The following is a 16,128-nucleotide window of genomic DNA, read 5'->3' as shown; positions in this document are numbered from 1 at the left end:
AACAGTGAGAAATTCTTTGGAATTTAAAATTCTACAAGAACAAGCAGCAAAAAAGCAGTGTGGTGCAAGGAAATATTTATTTGTATCAACATTTTTGAGAAATTGTATTTTAATATGTATTTATATGAAATTTATAAGAGCATATGATATGAGAATTACCAGTATGAACTCCATTGACTTATCATATCATATACAATATTTAGCCTATTAATATGTCATATTAGGTTGAGTTTGGTTGACTTAAAAATTATATAAATTCTGACATTACTTCTGAAATTTCTCATATGAATTTGTTCATACTAAAATCACACTTCAAAACAATGTGATGCGCACCTATGGAAGTTTGAAATTAAGAATTCAAAGCAACTTTTGATGTTCAAACCCATGTGGTAAACGTGAGGGAAGATCTGAGCCACATTCAACTGCGATGTGAACGACTGAACTAAAGGAAAGAACTAAATCTTTCCTAGGAGTTTATTGGAACCCTGAAACCCAGAGAGCATCAAATCTGTCCTTCCATCTACTTTTTGGCCTAATTCTCCATCTCTGAATGCCTTGTTGCCCGTGGCGGTGGGTGTGTTGCGCAGTAAGAGAAAGCAGGCAAAGAGAGAGTGATAGCTGCAGGATGTCCACTCCCTACAAAGGGAGTGAATGCAACAGTCACAAAGACTGTCTTCACTCCACTGCTCTAACAGACACCCTGGCCTAGTTTGACCCTCACTCAGACAGGCATGATGCCAGCTAGACCACCCCCAACTGCAGATGGAGAGTTCAGCTGTACTTTACATTATTAAATATAAAGGTTAAAAAAAGGTTTTTCAGTCTGGTGCCATAAAAGAACCTCTTTAAGCTCCAAAGACAATGTTTTAGTGTGTGAAAGCAAGTGTTGCTTTTACCCAGTACACCCTAGAAACCACCTAGCAATTTCTCAACACGCATAACAATGATTCTTGATTCACGAGTCTAAAATCTACTCTAAAGAACAATTGAAGAACCTAATGTTATTGTTAACCTGAATGTTTAACTAATGCCTTTTGTTGATGTTCGCAGTGTTTATGCACCCAAACTTAATTTGGTCTTTATTGCTTATTTAAAGAACACACTTTGTGATGATTTAGGTGGAACACTTAACAAATTAAATCAGGTGTTCTGTTGCGGAATTTGATTAAACGTCTGTTTAAAGATGCCACTGTACATTTCTTAGAGAGTGACTGTCACAGACTAAATCAGTAGTGTAAAGTATGTGTGCACATGTGTTTGAAACATATATAGCCTCTGTTTTTCTGTATGTTTCTGATTTCAGCACTGTTAAATGGAAGCTTATGAAGATTAGAGTATTTTCCATTTTTATGGAAACTTGTACAAATCCTCAGCATAAGAATATTTCATTTTAGTGATATATAATATAAAGATCGACCAGATACCATATAGTCAAATTGCTTTATTACATTGATTATATATTACCGTTGAGTATAAGTAGATTTTTTTACGTTTTTGAAAGAAGTTTCTTCTGCTCACCATGGCTGCATTTATTCGATCAAAAATACAGTAAAATTGTGAAATAGTATTACAATTTAAAATAACCGTTTTATGTGAATATATATTAAAATGTAATGTATTCCTGTGATCAAAGCTGAATTTTCAGCATCATTACTCCAGTCTTCAATGTCACATGATCCTTCAGAAATCATTCTGATATACGATTTGCTGCTCAGGAAACATTTATGATTATTATCATCAAAGAAAATAGCTCTGCTTCTTAATTTTGTGGAAACAGTAATACACATTTTTCAGGATTCATTTATGAATAGAAAGCTCAAAAAAAGCTCAAAATCTTTTTGTAACATTGTAACATTGTCTTTACTGTCACTTTTGATCAGTTTAATGCATGTACTTGCTGAATTAAAGTATCAATGTATTTTGAATGGTAGTGTATCATGGCATTATATTGGATATCATTGTCCTTGCATGAGTAGCACTATTTGTTTGGAGTTAGACTTTTGGATAGTTGTCTTCAGGCTAGTAAAATGCATTTATCTTATAAAATAGTCACAATAAAGCACAGCTGTGACCGCTTCACCCAACTTTGTATTACTACCTACACAACACCCTTAGCAACAACATAAACATATGTTTGTTATTATGGATATTGTTCATTGAAGCTTACTGTATTATGTAGAGTATTGAGAGAGAGAGAGTCAAGTGAGTGAGTGTATTACCTTCATTTAGACACAGCATTTTTCTTCAGGTCAGTCCTATGTTCATAATAAAAAATCAGTTTCAATGTCCGCTGTGATATCTCGTCCTTTTAACAGTTAAGGGGTTTTCCCGTGCCTGACATTAACAGCGCTAGTCAGTAGCATTTGTCAGTTGCGTTTTGCTCCGCGTTCACAACAAGTTTCAGTCCTTTCAATATAAAAGTCTTCGCTAACTCACTCATAAAGTCTTTGCCGCCATCTAACGGCGTAATTATGTATAATAATAATCCCCGTTATAATAATTTTTCCAGCAGAAGGAAGGCTTTTAGTGATTTTACTTCATGAAAGATGCATTGATATACATATCATTTGGCTTTAATATTTGTATTGTGTGGTAATGTGGTAGTTTTATAAAAGCAATAAGGTACTCGAGTCTCTAGTGCTGTATCTTGAATAGCCTAAGTCACGGCTGAAGGGGTTGCAGGCACTTCGCTTCACGTTGTGCCTAACAGCGCCCTTCAGCCATGACTTAGCACACACAGCACAGCCTCGAGTACCTTATTGCTTACCTTATTGCTTACATATAATGCTAGGCAGTAGGTGCATCCCAATTTGCATACCTATGCTGTTGAGTACATAAGTGCATAGTGTAGGCTTATAGTGCGTCATGTAACTTTTTTCTCAACATGTAGTTCCAGGCCAAAAGAAGTGTTTAATAGCTTGTGAACCAGCGTCACTAACATGAGTATGTGTGTTAGTAATGTGAAATCTGAGGGTTTAGCGACGACTGATCTGAGTGTATGTTTGTCTGTTGGTGTTAAGTGGTCAGAGAGTATGTGTGTAGTAGCCAGTGATGGGAATAATGACGTTATAGATAAATGGCGTTACTAACGGAATAATTTTTTTCAGTAACGAGTAATCAAACGAATTACTGTTTCTCCCGTTACAACGCCGTTAGCGTTACTGAGAAAAAAACCTGCAGCATTACTATAATTGAGCTCAGTGAAGCGGTTTCATCCGAACAGGCTCTGTGTCAGTCGGACCTGCAACGTTTTTCTTTCTCTGGTTGGTGTGTGTGTGTGTCGTGTGTGCGTGTGCGGGCGTGCATGCCATGGGTGTTGGGGGGGGGGGGGGGGGGTTACACATAACTGGTGATGATTGGTGGGTGGGAGACAAGGTTGAGGTTTATAGGTTGAGTTCACACACACACACACACACACACACACACACGCATATGCACAGTGACACACACCAAGTCCAACGACTTCAAAGGTAGCTTTCGCAAACTGGAAGTATAAGCGCTACTTTTCCCTCGTTGAGGTGAAAGGTAATAATGTTTATGTAACGTGCAACTTATGCCCAGGAAGAAAGAGTCCCTCCACATCGGTAGCAAGTAATTCTAATCTAATGAAGCGCCTCACATCATCACAGGCCGCCACAAAATTAGTGGCTAAAAACCCAGGTGATAACGCTCCACTACCAAAGGAGTAGTATAGTACTGATAATATTTACACAATATTTACACTATAGAAGGCCTACTGATAATATTTACAATAATGTATTGAATTTGATTGGTGTCTCTCACATTTTCCCACAGAAACCTTACAATAGTGTACATTAATGTACAATGTTTTATAAAAATAATTTATTCTATTTAGTGTCCAATTCATTCATTTAACATATTTAAAGAGCACCTATCATGGCATTTAAAATGTTCCAAATATTGTTTTAGAAGTCCCCAACAACAGTTTTGCATGCATGCAATGACAAAAAAGACTTTAGTTTTCTTATAATATGCATTTATTTTTACCTGTTTTGACAGCGATTCTCAAATGATTCCTTTAGTGATTCACTTTTCAAAACCCCGCCTTTACGTGACGCTAATCTGCGGTGATTGGTCCGATGACCCAGTCAGTTGTGATTGGTATAGTCTGTGCAGATATTTTCGGAAACGGAACGCCCATCAAAGTCTTATAGTGACAGTAATTTGTTAATATGTGTCAGGAGTTATGAATATGAAAACCGTGTCTGTACCTTTTGATTGTAATATGAGCCTCAGCTGATCTCATTCATAAAAAAACTCCTCTATTCTCCTCACGAAGACTCGCGACAAATCAACATCCCTCAGGGCTTTTAGTTCAAAAGTGTGCAGATGAGGAGACATATTTATAGATTCTCATATGTCTGTGTCAAATTTCTAAACAGAGGAGTATTTTTTATTCAATACTTCCTCAAAATGCGCAGATATAGCCTAATCATGAGCGATTGAGTCTCTTATGTGTAGTTTTCAATTCATCCTGGCAGCCGGAGGGCGCTCTGTGCACATGTAGTCCATGTACAGACAGACGAAGAAGAACCATGTGCCATAATAGAAGTCCATAATAAAAGCTTCCTGAGATCGCGAAACATACATTTGACGACTAATAAACACTAAATCGCGACGATGTGTGGTTTGTCTTCAAGCCACTTAGTCTTCAAATGCTCATCCTTGGGCAGATGAAAAAAGTTTGCTTTTGAGTCACACTCTCGTCGCCATGATGTTTTCTAGTTTTCACTGGCGTCTTGGAGCGCAATAAGTGGGCGTATCGTATTCAAATAACTTGACAAGTTGACGTCATCTAGTCAGAGAAAAAGCTTCGGTCTTCTAACGATTCTTAAAAATGACTCAGAGTCGACTCTTACTTTTGAAAGAAAATAACTATATATACGGTCATATTTCAAACTTTGCAGGATGTTTTTGTTCACTTAGATCTATGTTACACACTACATGAAAGGTAAATTTCAAAATTCCATGATAGGTGCTCTTTAATATTGGGGCATCCAAGTTTTGAAAAAAAAAAAAAAAAAAAAGTAACTCAGTAGTTACTTTCCCTGGTAATTAGTTACTTTTATGATGATGTAACTCAGTTACTAACTCAGTTACTATTTGTAAGAAGTAACTTGTAACTATAACTAATTACTTTTTTAAAGTAACGTGCCCAACACTGGTAGTAGCATTGGGCTATCTGAAAGTGTGCGTATTATTGTGTGCTTGCAATGAGCAGTCTCTCTGTGTGTATGTGTGTGTGTGTGTGTGTGTGTGTGTGCAATATCCCAAATCCTCATCCTTGTGGGGACATTTTTAGGTCCCCATGAGGAAAACATCTTATAAATCAGACTAAGTGATGTTTTTTGAAAATGTAAAAATGCAGAATGTCCTTTGGTATTGGGTAGGTTTAGGGGTCAGGGGCAGTTTAGGGGGATAGAATATACGGTATGTACGGTATAAAAACCATTACGCCTATGGAAAGTCCCCATAAAACATGAAAACCCAACATGAGTGTGTGTGTGTGTGTGTGTGTGTGTGTGAGAGAGAGAGAGAGAGAGAGAGAGAGAGAGAGAGAGAGAGAGAGAGAGAGAGAGAGAGAGAGAGAGAGAGAGTGTATTAGCGAAGTGTGTGAGAGTGTGCGTTAGTGATGAGTGATCTGAGAGCGAAAGTGTTATGGTGAGTGGACTCAAGGGTTTCATCAGGTTTGCGATCAGATCCACCCCTGAGAATCGACAAAAGCTGATCTGCAGATTGAATTACACTATTCCCATTTCAACATCTGCCGCCTGCCTTCCCTTCAGATGGTTGACACACAAACACACTCAGATGTACACTGACAATACATTGCCTCTCTCTCTCTAACACACACACACACACGTTGTGTTTCCATGTTTTATGGGGACTTTCCATAAACATAATGGTTTTTATACTGTACAAACTGTATATTATATGCCCTTACACTAACCCTACCCCTAATCCTACCCATCACAGAAAAATGTCTGCATTTTTACATTTTCAAAAAAAACATTACTTAGAATGATTTATAAGCTGTTTTCCTCATGGGGACCCACACGGACAAGGATTTTGGATATTGTCATCTTTGTGGGGACATTTTGTCCCCATAATGTAGTTTTACCAGGACACACACACAGACATCTCTACCAGCGTAGACAGAAACAGCAGTTATTTGACTACGGTCTGTCAACATCAAGCACAATGCGGTCAAGAACTGCACTAAACGTGATTCTTTAACTTCCTTGTGCATTAAATCTGAAATGTGTATTTTCTATGCCAATGGTGTCAGTCTTAGGGAGTGTCCACATGTTGAGATCACACAAACTTATGGACATATCTGAAACTTCAGTGATCTAGAGCTAATACCGTTTAATAAGTTGTTTACTTATTAAATTGTTCCCTCAATTAAAACCCAATAGGCTTTTGGATTTCCATTGGCTTTTGGATTATTGCAGAGAATAAGCTCTGTGGCCAGTTTATGATTCTTATACGTTTTGTTCATCAGGATAATCTTCATAAATGGATTCATAAACAGTATTTATGAATTTTGAAGCCTAAATGCAATCACCAGAAGTAAAAAGCTAAATGTAGGCTATAAACGAACTACATCATGGGCCCATGACTTCAACGTCACCGTCGGTCTTTATTTGAAAATATTTTCCCTGAAAGTTTGAGTTATAATAGTTTGCAAGAGTGTGATTATAAACACAATGATGCTGTAAAAGCTGTAGTCTTATTTAGCCACTTGCTAGCAACCGCCTTTGTTGGTAAAAAATAAAAGTAAAAGCTTAAAAAAGAGGGTATTACTGATGGATTTTATGTTGTAGAATAAACATGAAAATATATTGAGCTTGTTTTCACAACATACCTTTTTTCAGATAAAACTGTTAACTGTTTTTTTTTTTTTGGTTTTGGCCTACAAAATATGAAATTCTTGCTGGGTAAAAATGCAAACATGGCCATGTTCAGAATGAGCAGGCATTGTTTTTTCTTTCTTTCTGGTCAACAGTTAAAGTGTTTAAGTGTTGATAAAAAAAAAGATGACCTTCTTCATTGACGACCTTCTAACAGTAGCAGCTTATAGCATCTGACAAAACAAATTACATTTGCTATATTAGATGTTTAATCAAAGATCAAGCTAAGCGCTTCTAAAAATGTGAAATGGACTTTATATTTTTCCCGTTTGCTGTTCTTTTTTGCCCCCCAAAAAAGGTTTGGGCATCAAAATTATCAAAATACAGTATGTCGATGATAAATGTTGCTACTTGTTGCTATCTTGAGAAAAACAATGAGTTTTAATAATGAGAGCTTTCATATAATTGATATTTTTAGGGAAGCATACCATCAGCCAATCAGTTGGTATCTTTGATCATTTCGGAACTGCAGAAAAAAATAACATTTTCAGCTCAGGTGAGTGGCTCAGCTGCGTACTTTTGGGATTGAATGCTCTGGCCAAACAACTGCCATTGTTTGCCAATATTTCACATATTAGTAAATAGTAGGCAAAAAATGCCAATTTTGTTTGGTATGCATTGAATACTTTTGCAAAAATGTAGTACACATCAAATACTCTATCCCACAATTCATTGCACTCAATGTGACCATCCATTTTCATTCTGATGAATGAACCCAAAGTTTACATTGATGTTTATACCAAATTGGATCCCAAATTCAAAATTTGATGAGGTAATGAGGTTATGTGGCAAAAATGTTGCATGCTAAAAATGTTTAAAAAGTTTATTCATACTGTTTCAATAATTATTATTTAAATTATAGTTAACCATGTATACTGCACAGTATTCAGGAAGCTAAAAAATAATCCATTCCTAACATTGCCTTTTCATCCATTAATTGATCGAACTGCCAGTTAACTGGATGGCTCTTTCTTAATTAAATGTGCATGTAATGAAGTCACGTGACAACAATTTACAATAATACTATTTTAAATATCTAATGTTGCATAATCCGGTCCTACTCGACCTGCTCGAGCGGGATTCGAACTTGGGTCTCCGGCATGGGAGGCGGGTGTGCTAACAAGGACGCTAAAGACCGCAGCCTCTAGCGCAGCTCTTGAGATCAAGGGAGTGAGGTTTACATGCAGAACTCTTACTGGCCAATGTTACACTCACCCCCCTAAACTCACTCTCATCCGAGTCACGGCACCACATGTAACCGGTCCTACTCAACCCACTCCGAGCGGGATTCGAACTGGGGTCTCCGCCGTGGGAGGCGGGTGTGCTAACAAGGACGCTAAAGACCGCAGCCTCTAGCATCAGTCACTAGCGCGGCTCTTGAGATCAGGGGAGTCAGGTTTATACGCACAGCTCTTACTAGCCTACGACAGTTAAGCTCACCCCCTTACACCTCACTCCCATCCAGGGCACGGCACCACATGTAACCAATCCTACTCAACCCGCTCCGAGCGGGATTCGAACCAGCGACTCTGGCATGGGAGGTGGGCCAGCTAACAAGATTGCTAAAGACTTGCCTATGTCTGTTACACATTCTTACTCACACATTTTATTAATCTAAATAGTAGGCGGCATTCTGTGTATGTCTACTCTGCAGGATGCTAGCTGTTCTGAATATAGCCTCCTTCTCGACTCATTTAAAAAAAACTTTTATTAAAAATGTAAAATAACTTTTTCATTCTGAGATGATAACTTGATGCCCATTTCATTTCCATACACTGTAAATTCACATTTAACCAAGAACCTACCCTGAGCTTAAGGTTGCAGTCTTAGAAGCTGATGCTGGATTTTATCTACTATAATAATATTGCAAATGTGAAATCCATTTTTAACATTAGATTTTATTTCATTTCAGGACCATATAGCCACATGTGTGACCCGTCTATGAAGTGTAATCCCTTTGTTCGGGATTTTCTTAATTCTCATGGCAGCTTTCGTAAATGCTTTGAGAATAGAAGACCAAAAGCTGCCAGATCTGGTTTTATGGCAATTAATTGGGAGAAAATCCTGATTTTAGTGTTTATGCTTGCACGTTTTTGGCAGATTACATGCAGGCATCAAGGCCGAATTAATTTTTAGCATATGGCGAGGAGAGGGAGGCAAAAGCTGACCCACTGGCTGTAAGACAAAACGCGAATCAGCAGTGGCCTCTTTTTAAAGTTGACTCACCAGATTTGTCTTCTCCAGCATACATATTTCATCTGCTGAATTTGAGAATCTGCACTGAACTAGAATTCAATGCATGTGAATTGACATCAAAAAGTGCTTCACAGACACACATAATGATGAACTTATGCCAGCTAACCCTATTAACAGATGTTTACCCAGAAGCCTATCAGATTTGAGGGAATCATCCCTGTTGCTTGTTAATCGTTTGCTTTGGCACCCCAGTCGCTCACTGTTTTAATATGCTGTATTTAGCTTGATCTTAATCCCCGTTTTGAACCTGTTTCAAAGATTAGATTCTCAGAGAAAAGTTTAGCGCACCTTATAAACCCTGACACGGACTGTTTGTACAAACACATGGAACATTCATTTTTTTAACAAATGGAATCTCACATCATGTTTCCAGTGGTTGATACTTGAAACTGGGCATTGAAAAACAGGTGCTCTTGGGAAACTTTAAACTAGAGCCACTATAAATGCTAATTGTGTCTTGATGCCGGGAGGGACGAGTATATTGGGCAGTGTCACCATGGGTGGTGTGCATTTGTGGCTGTGTATCCTTATGCTCAGTTTGACATGGACACTAGGACATTTTAGTAAAAACGTGTGAATGTTGGCTTGCTAGCTAGGCTTTTGTATTTTCTAAAGAAAATGTGAGTGGTGTTTGCACAGTCACTGCCACAATGCGAGGGTGGTTGCCAGGGATTTGTGATATGGTTACAAAGGTGTTCAGGTGTATTTGGTTGTTAGGGTGTTGTGGCTGGTTGCCAGGGTATTGCTATGCAGTTGTTTTTTCTGAAAGCATCGTTAGCCAACTGTGGTTGCAAGTTCCGTCGTTATCGGCATAGTTTGGGTTTCCTGAAACCATAGTTTCAATGAACATTCGCAAACAGCATCGCAAACTTGAGTGGTTGAAACGATAGCTCTCGGCATGTGGTTAGAAGCAGTTTCTTGTTTGTAGGACATGTATACTTAATAAATCCATACACTCAAAAAAAAAAAAAGGTTCTATATGGCACCAAAAATGGTTCTTGGCTCGTAATCATAGGGGAACCTTTTTTAGTGCTATATAGCACCAATTTTGGTGCTTCAGTGGTTCTTCAGCGGTTATTCAGAGGTTCAACACCGGTTCTTTGACTAAGGTGTTATATAGCACATCTGAAGAACTGCTGAAGAACCACTGAAGCACCAACATTGGTGCTATATAGCACTAAAAAAGGTTCCCCTATGATTACAAGCCTTTTTTTTTAGAGTGTCTCTTGAGCAAAACAAGCAAGCTGACTTTCAGTACAATCTGTATATTTTCTTTTAAATACATACAAATGTCATTTACGTCTTTTAGTTTGTTAAGAGACTTAAAGCACTGTTTTTGAAGAGTGTGCATCTGCGAACGAGCCTATGATTGAATCTGGAAATAAAGCAAAAAAACTGAGAAAAATGAGAATTAGTCCTCAGATGCCATGTCCGTAATTTATAGCAAAACAATCTAGCATTAATTCGACCTCAAACTGATTAAAAAAACAAAATATTATGGAAGTAAATGGCTACCGTCAACTGTCTGCTAACCAACATTCTTCAAAATATCTTCTTTCGTGCTCAACAGAAGAAAGAAACTCATACAGGTTTGGACCAACTTGAGAGTGAGTTTAATTTTTTGGGTGAACTATCCCTTTACGTTCTTAAATTGCACCATATAACAAGATGTCTGCCATCCTTTTAAATCAGTCACTAGTGATCACAGTGGTAATCAGATAATAACGCTGCACTGATGCATCCTAGGCCTATGAAATGGGGCTAACCAGACATGGCAGAGACACAGATAGAGATTAAACATTAGGGCTCAGATGCACAGACGGGATATTGCCATTTGCTAAAGCAAGATAAAGAATGCTTCAGTGACAGACGTGATTAGTCATTAAAGGAACACGCCACTATTTATACCCGACACTATTGAAAATAGGCTCATTTCCAACTCCCCTAGAGTTCAACAGTGGAGTTTTACCGTTTTCAAATCCATTCAGCCGATTTCCGGGTCTGGAGGTAGCACTATTAGCATAGCATAGATCATTGAATCTGATTAGACCATTAGCATCTCGTTCAAAAAATGCCCAAAGAGTGTCGATATTTTTCCCATTTAAAACTTGACTCTTCTGTAGTTACATCGTATACTAAGACCAACAGAAAATGAAAAGTTGGGATTTTCTAGGCCGATATGGCTAGGAACTATACTCTCCTTCCTGTGTAATAAGCAGGCGTAATGCTATTACGCAGTGCCTGAAAATAGGCTAACTTCCGTCAACATAACCAATGTGACAACCTAATCTTCAATGTATTCCGGTTCAAATAGATACGGTTCAGGATCTGCACCAAAGTAAATATCTTCTGAATCGTCTACTCAGAAATGTCTCCATGGTTACAAGGCACACTTCCTGTGCAATCAGGTTGTCACGTTGGTTATGTTGACGGAAGTTAGCCTATTTTCAGGCGCTGCCTAATATCATTGCGCCTGCTTATTACGCAGGAATTAGAGAATAATTCCTAGCCATATCGGCCTAGAAAATCTCAACTTTTCATTTTCCGTCTCTCTTAGTACACGATGTAACTACAGAAGACTCAAGTTTTAAATTGGAAAAAATGTCGAAACTCTTTGTTCATTTTTTTTAAGCGAGATGCTAACGGTCTAATCAGATTCAACGATCTATGCTAAGCTATGCTAAAAGTGCTTCCGCCAGACCCGGAGATCGGCTGAACGGATTCGAAAACGGTAAAACTCAACAGTTGAACTCTAAGGGAGTTAGAAAATTAGCCTTTTTTCAAAAATAGTGGTCCGTTCCTTTAACTTAGATATTTACGTTATTTCCATTTCATGATACTACTGTCACATGTAATCTGATTTGGTTTCGTTTTGTCTGAGTTCTTCATTTGCTAGTTAGTTTCCACTGTTCTCAATTCGATAACACCTGTTCTGTTTCAGTCAAAAATCGCTGTGTATTTAAGCCCTCAGTTTCCTGCGTTCCATTGTCCGGTCTCGTCTATGTTAAGTGGTTGTGTTCTCTAGCAATCTCCTGTGTTTTATGCCTGGGACACACTAGACGTTTTTCAAATTTCAACTAATTTTAAAACTGTGGGAGACCACAGATATAAGGGCAGTTTCAACCGATTTTTAGCACTATAACCTCCGAATGCACACACTAGAAGATTTGTCTGGCCCACGAGACCACACACCTGTCGATTGTAGTAACATTTCCACAGTGAGAGGAGATCTTATGAAGACCCGCGAGATCAAACGTGAGCTGATGTGAGTTTTGTCAAAAAAGGACAAAAAAATATGGGTGATCTTCTTTCTCAATAATTGTTTGTGGCTGCCAAGTTTCAGCTATAGAAGCACGCAACATCCGGTTGGTTATAATAGTTATTATAACAGTTACACAAGTTAGGGTTAGAAGAACTGTTGCCTAACATATAACATGCTAGAAAAATAATAATCACTGCAATAATTATAGACTCTTAAACATTTGCCCATTTGTTAAATACAAACAGTGACTTTTTTGGGGGGCGGGAAGTGTAAAATATAAAATAAAATACAATAAAATACAATAAAAAAGTAAAATAAAGTTAAGTAAATTAAATTAAATTAAATTTAATTATAAAGTAAAGTTAAAATAAAATAAAAATTAAAGTAATGTAAAGTAAAGTTATAATTAAATTAATTTCAATAATAAAGTAAAATAAAGTAAAGTAAAGTTAAAATTAAATTAAATAATAAAGTAAAGTAAAGGTAAGGTAAGATTAAATTAAATAGTAAAGTAAAGTAAAGTAAAGTTTAATTTAATTTAATTTAATTTAATTTAATTTAATTTAATTTAATTTAATTTAATTTAATTTAATTTAATTTAATTTAATTTAATTTAATTTAATTTAATTTAATTTAATTTAATTTAATTTAATTTAATTTAATTTAATTTAATTTAATTTAATTTAATTTAATTTAATTTAATTTAATTTAATTTAATTTAATTTAAATAAAAAATTAATTTATTGCAGCTAACTAAAGAAGAAATGTTTTCATATTTGGAAAGGGAAATGTTTTTTGGCTCATAACATTGCCTGACAGCCTGGGGGAGTGTATTTTAAGATCATCTTGTTCTTCTGAATATAGTAGAACATTACAGTTTATTTGAAAACAGTTAACAGAGTCATGGCATGATCAGTTAACACTTTACACTGCTGAGTGGGACCGTAGAGAGAAATGTGCTTCCTATTGTCCTATCATAATCATCTTTTGCAGACAAAGAAGTACAGTATGTGAGGGAGTATGTGTAGGATATTGCAGGAATTGACTCACAGCCATAAGAGAACACATGAGTAGGTTGCCAATGAAACAAACAGTGGTCATGAATCTATGGCCCAGCATTAGTCTGGCGTGAGAGGATTTCCTCCTAGTTCCTCTGGTCTCTGTGGCTTTGTTTGGAAACCTCGGCCCTTGGACTGAGTCATACTCGGGTGTGGTGTAGCTTAGCCATCAGTAATAGACCTTTTCCTTTTTAAGAAAGCTGTAACAAGTAAACAGAAAGGCTTACTTTAAGCCAAAGAGATACATTTATTCAACCAAGTGTTGTGTACATTTTAGGCAGAACTTGTGGCTAAAGCTGAATGAAATGAATGCATAATATTATCACCTCATAAAGCTTTATTTATTTATTTAGCTTTCTTTGCCTTTTATATTGCTTCCATATTTTGGGAATTGTGGACACTTATGGCCATGGTAACATTGATCGCAAAATACATTTTATAAAATAATACTCTAAAGGGTTTTAGTGCAGTCTTGTTCTGTAAAGTTTTAGTAGCAGTCTTAATTCTCCCTATGGGGAGACTGCAGTATAGATTTCAAGGCATAAGAATACACTGAAGACAAAAATGATGTACTGTATGATTTACTTAATTTTCACTACAGTTAATTTCACAAATAATTACAAAGAACTGGCAGTAGAAGTAGACTGAAATAATATACCAATAATCGGTTTTATTTACTTTTTATTACAGTGTAGACAAAGGTACAAGTCATCATGAGACACCAAAACTTCTCATTTTAATATCTAATATATATTTGTATAATACACTGTCGTTCAAAAGGTTTTGGTCTGTAAGATGTTTTATGCTTTTAGAAGTATTATGCTCACCAAGGCTCCATTTATTTTATTGAAAAAAAAAAGTAATATTGTGAAATATTGTGATGAATGATTTGAATGATTTCTGAAGGATCATGTGACACTGAAGACTGGAGTAATGATGCTGAAAATTCTGAATATATGAATATATTCAAATAGAAAACCGTTATTTTACATTTTAATAATATTTCACAATATTACTGGGTATTTTTACAAAAATAAATGCAGCCTTGGTGAGCAGAAGAGACTTCTTCTAAAAACATTAAAAATCTTACCATTAAAAACTTTTAAAATGCAGTGTATATTTAAATAAAACTTTAACAGCTTATATTAATATGTTTAATAATAATATAAATAATTTGTCTAAAGGTTTTTGATACTCCCTCCGCATAAAATAATTTGATACACGTTAGACAAGACTCTTTGGAAAGTTAACAAAGTGACAAATGAGTCATATAATTGCACTTTGAATGTTTGACTCAAGCTAACTTTTGAGATACTCTGAAGTTTGTCCAGCAATTTTTCAATGGTGTCTGGGTCGCCAGCACAGGACAGTCGGCTCAGTGTTGAAGCCCCACAAGCAAGAGACGAGGTGGCGACCTGTGGTGAAATTTACGTGAGTGCGCTATCTTGAGCCCATGGTCAAAACAGAGTGCTGTTTATAAGCAAGGGCTTCCCCATGAACAGATCGAGCTCTGTGTGTTATTCCTTCCACTTTATATCTGGTGTGACATTAATGTCTCTACTGGGAGGAACTTTGGCCTAGCCTGCTGGTTTGGATCTGTTTGCCTCCTGACGTTAGAAACACAAAGTTAGAATTAGGTTAACACATTTGGTGTAAATACTTTGCGTAACTCGTCCTGGACTGTTTTTAAAACGGAATGATACTTTAAATCATGTGCTGTTACTTTCCTATGATAAGACAGGCAACTTAGACTTAAAGGAGAGACTCATTTAGAGACCAGAATATCATTGAGATGGGTTGGCAACCACCTAGCAACACCTTAGCAACTACCCAGAACATGGCAACTCCATAGCAACATTCTAGAACCCAATCAGACCATTTTAGTGGAAAATTCTTCAGAAAATATAAAGAGTATAGATTTATTTTTTAAATCAGGGCACCAGATAGCGACTAAATGGTCGCATTTTGCGACTAAAATTTGAGAGTGTGAGACTGAATTTTACATCCAGTCGCACATGTGCGACCAGTAAATTTGCCTGCTGTCGGTACTGGAGAAATTAAGAAAATACACTTACTAATTATAATTGATAGACGTTATGTCTGGCAAATTCTATCTTTGCCAGCCGTTTCTATATGAGATTATATTAAACCATTTGTCCGTGATGCATTTTTGCCATTCGCAAATCAGAAGAGAGAGAAAGCGAGCGAGCTCTCTCACGTGGAGCTACAGCGAACACAACACCACAGTCAGTTTAATGAGTGACGATGGCCAAGAACTAAACAAAAGTTTAGTCTGCTTGAACTTTAGGGATGTGCTGTGATATTAATCTAATTTTATTTTCGATTTTGGCTTCCAATAATTATAAAAAGATGGTATGAGGGTAAAACTATTCCAGTGTTCCGTCGAGCTCATCCTTCCCTTCACAGCCTTGCGCTGTCATTTCTCCTTAAACCTAAACTAAACGTCAGATTCAGTAATTGTTGTAAACTGCAGTCTCTACTGTTGCTAAACTGCGGGATGTGTTTGATAATAAAGAGCTATTAAATGCACAATAATCCGCGCAAGAGACGCTGTTTCCAACTTCAAGGCGGCTTATGTGTGTGTGCTGCGAAATGG

Source organism: Gobio gobio, assembly GCF_949357685.1.
Source record: "Gobio gobio genome assembly, chromosome: 21".
NCBI lineage: Eukaryota > Metazoa > Chordata > Actinopteri > Cypriniformes > Gobionidae > Gobio > Gobio gobio.
The sequence above is the reverse complement of the archived record's forward strand: the minus strand, read 5'-3'. Positions refer to the sequence as shown.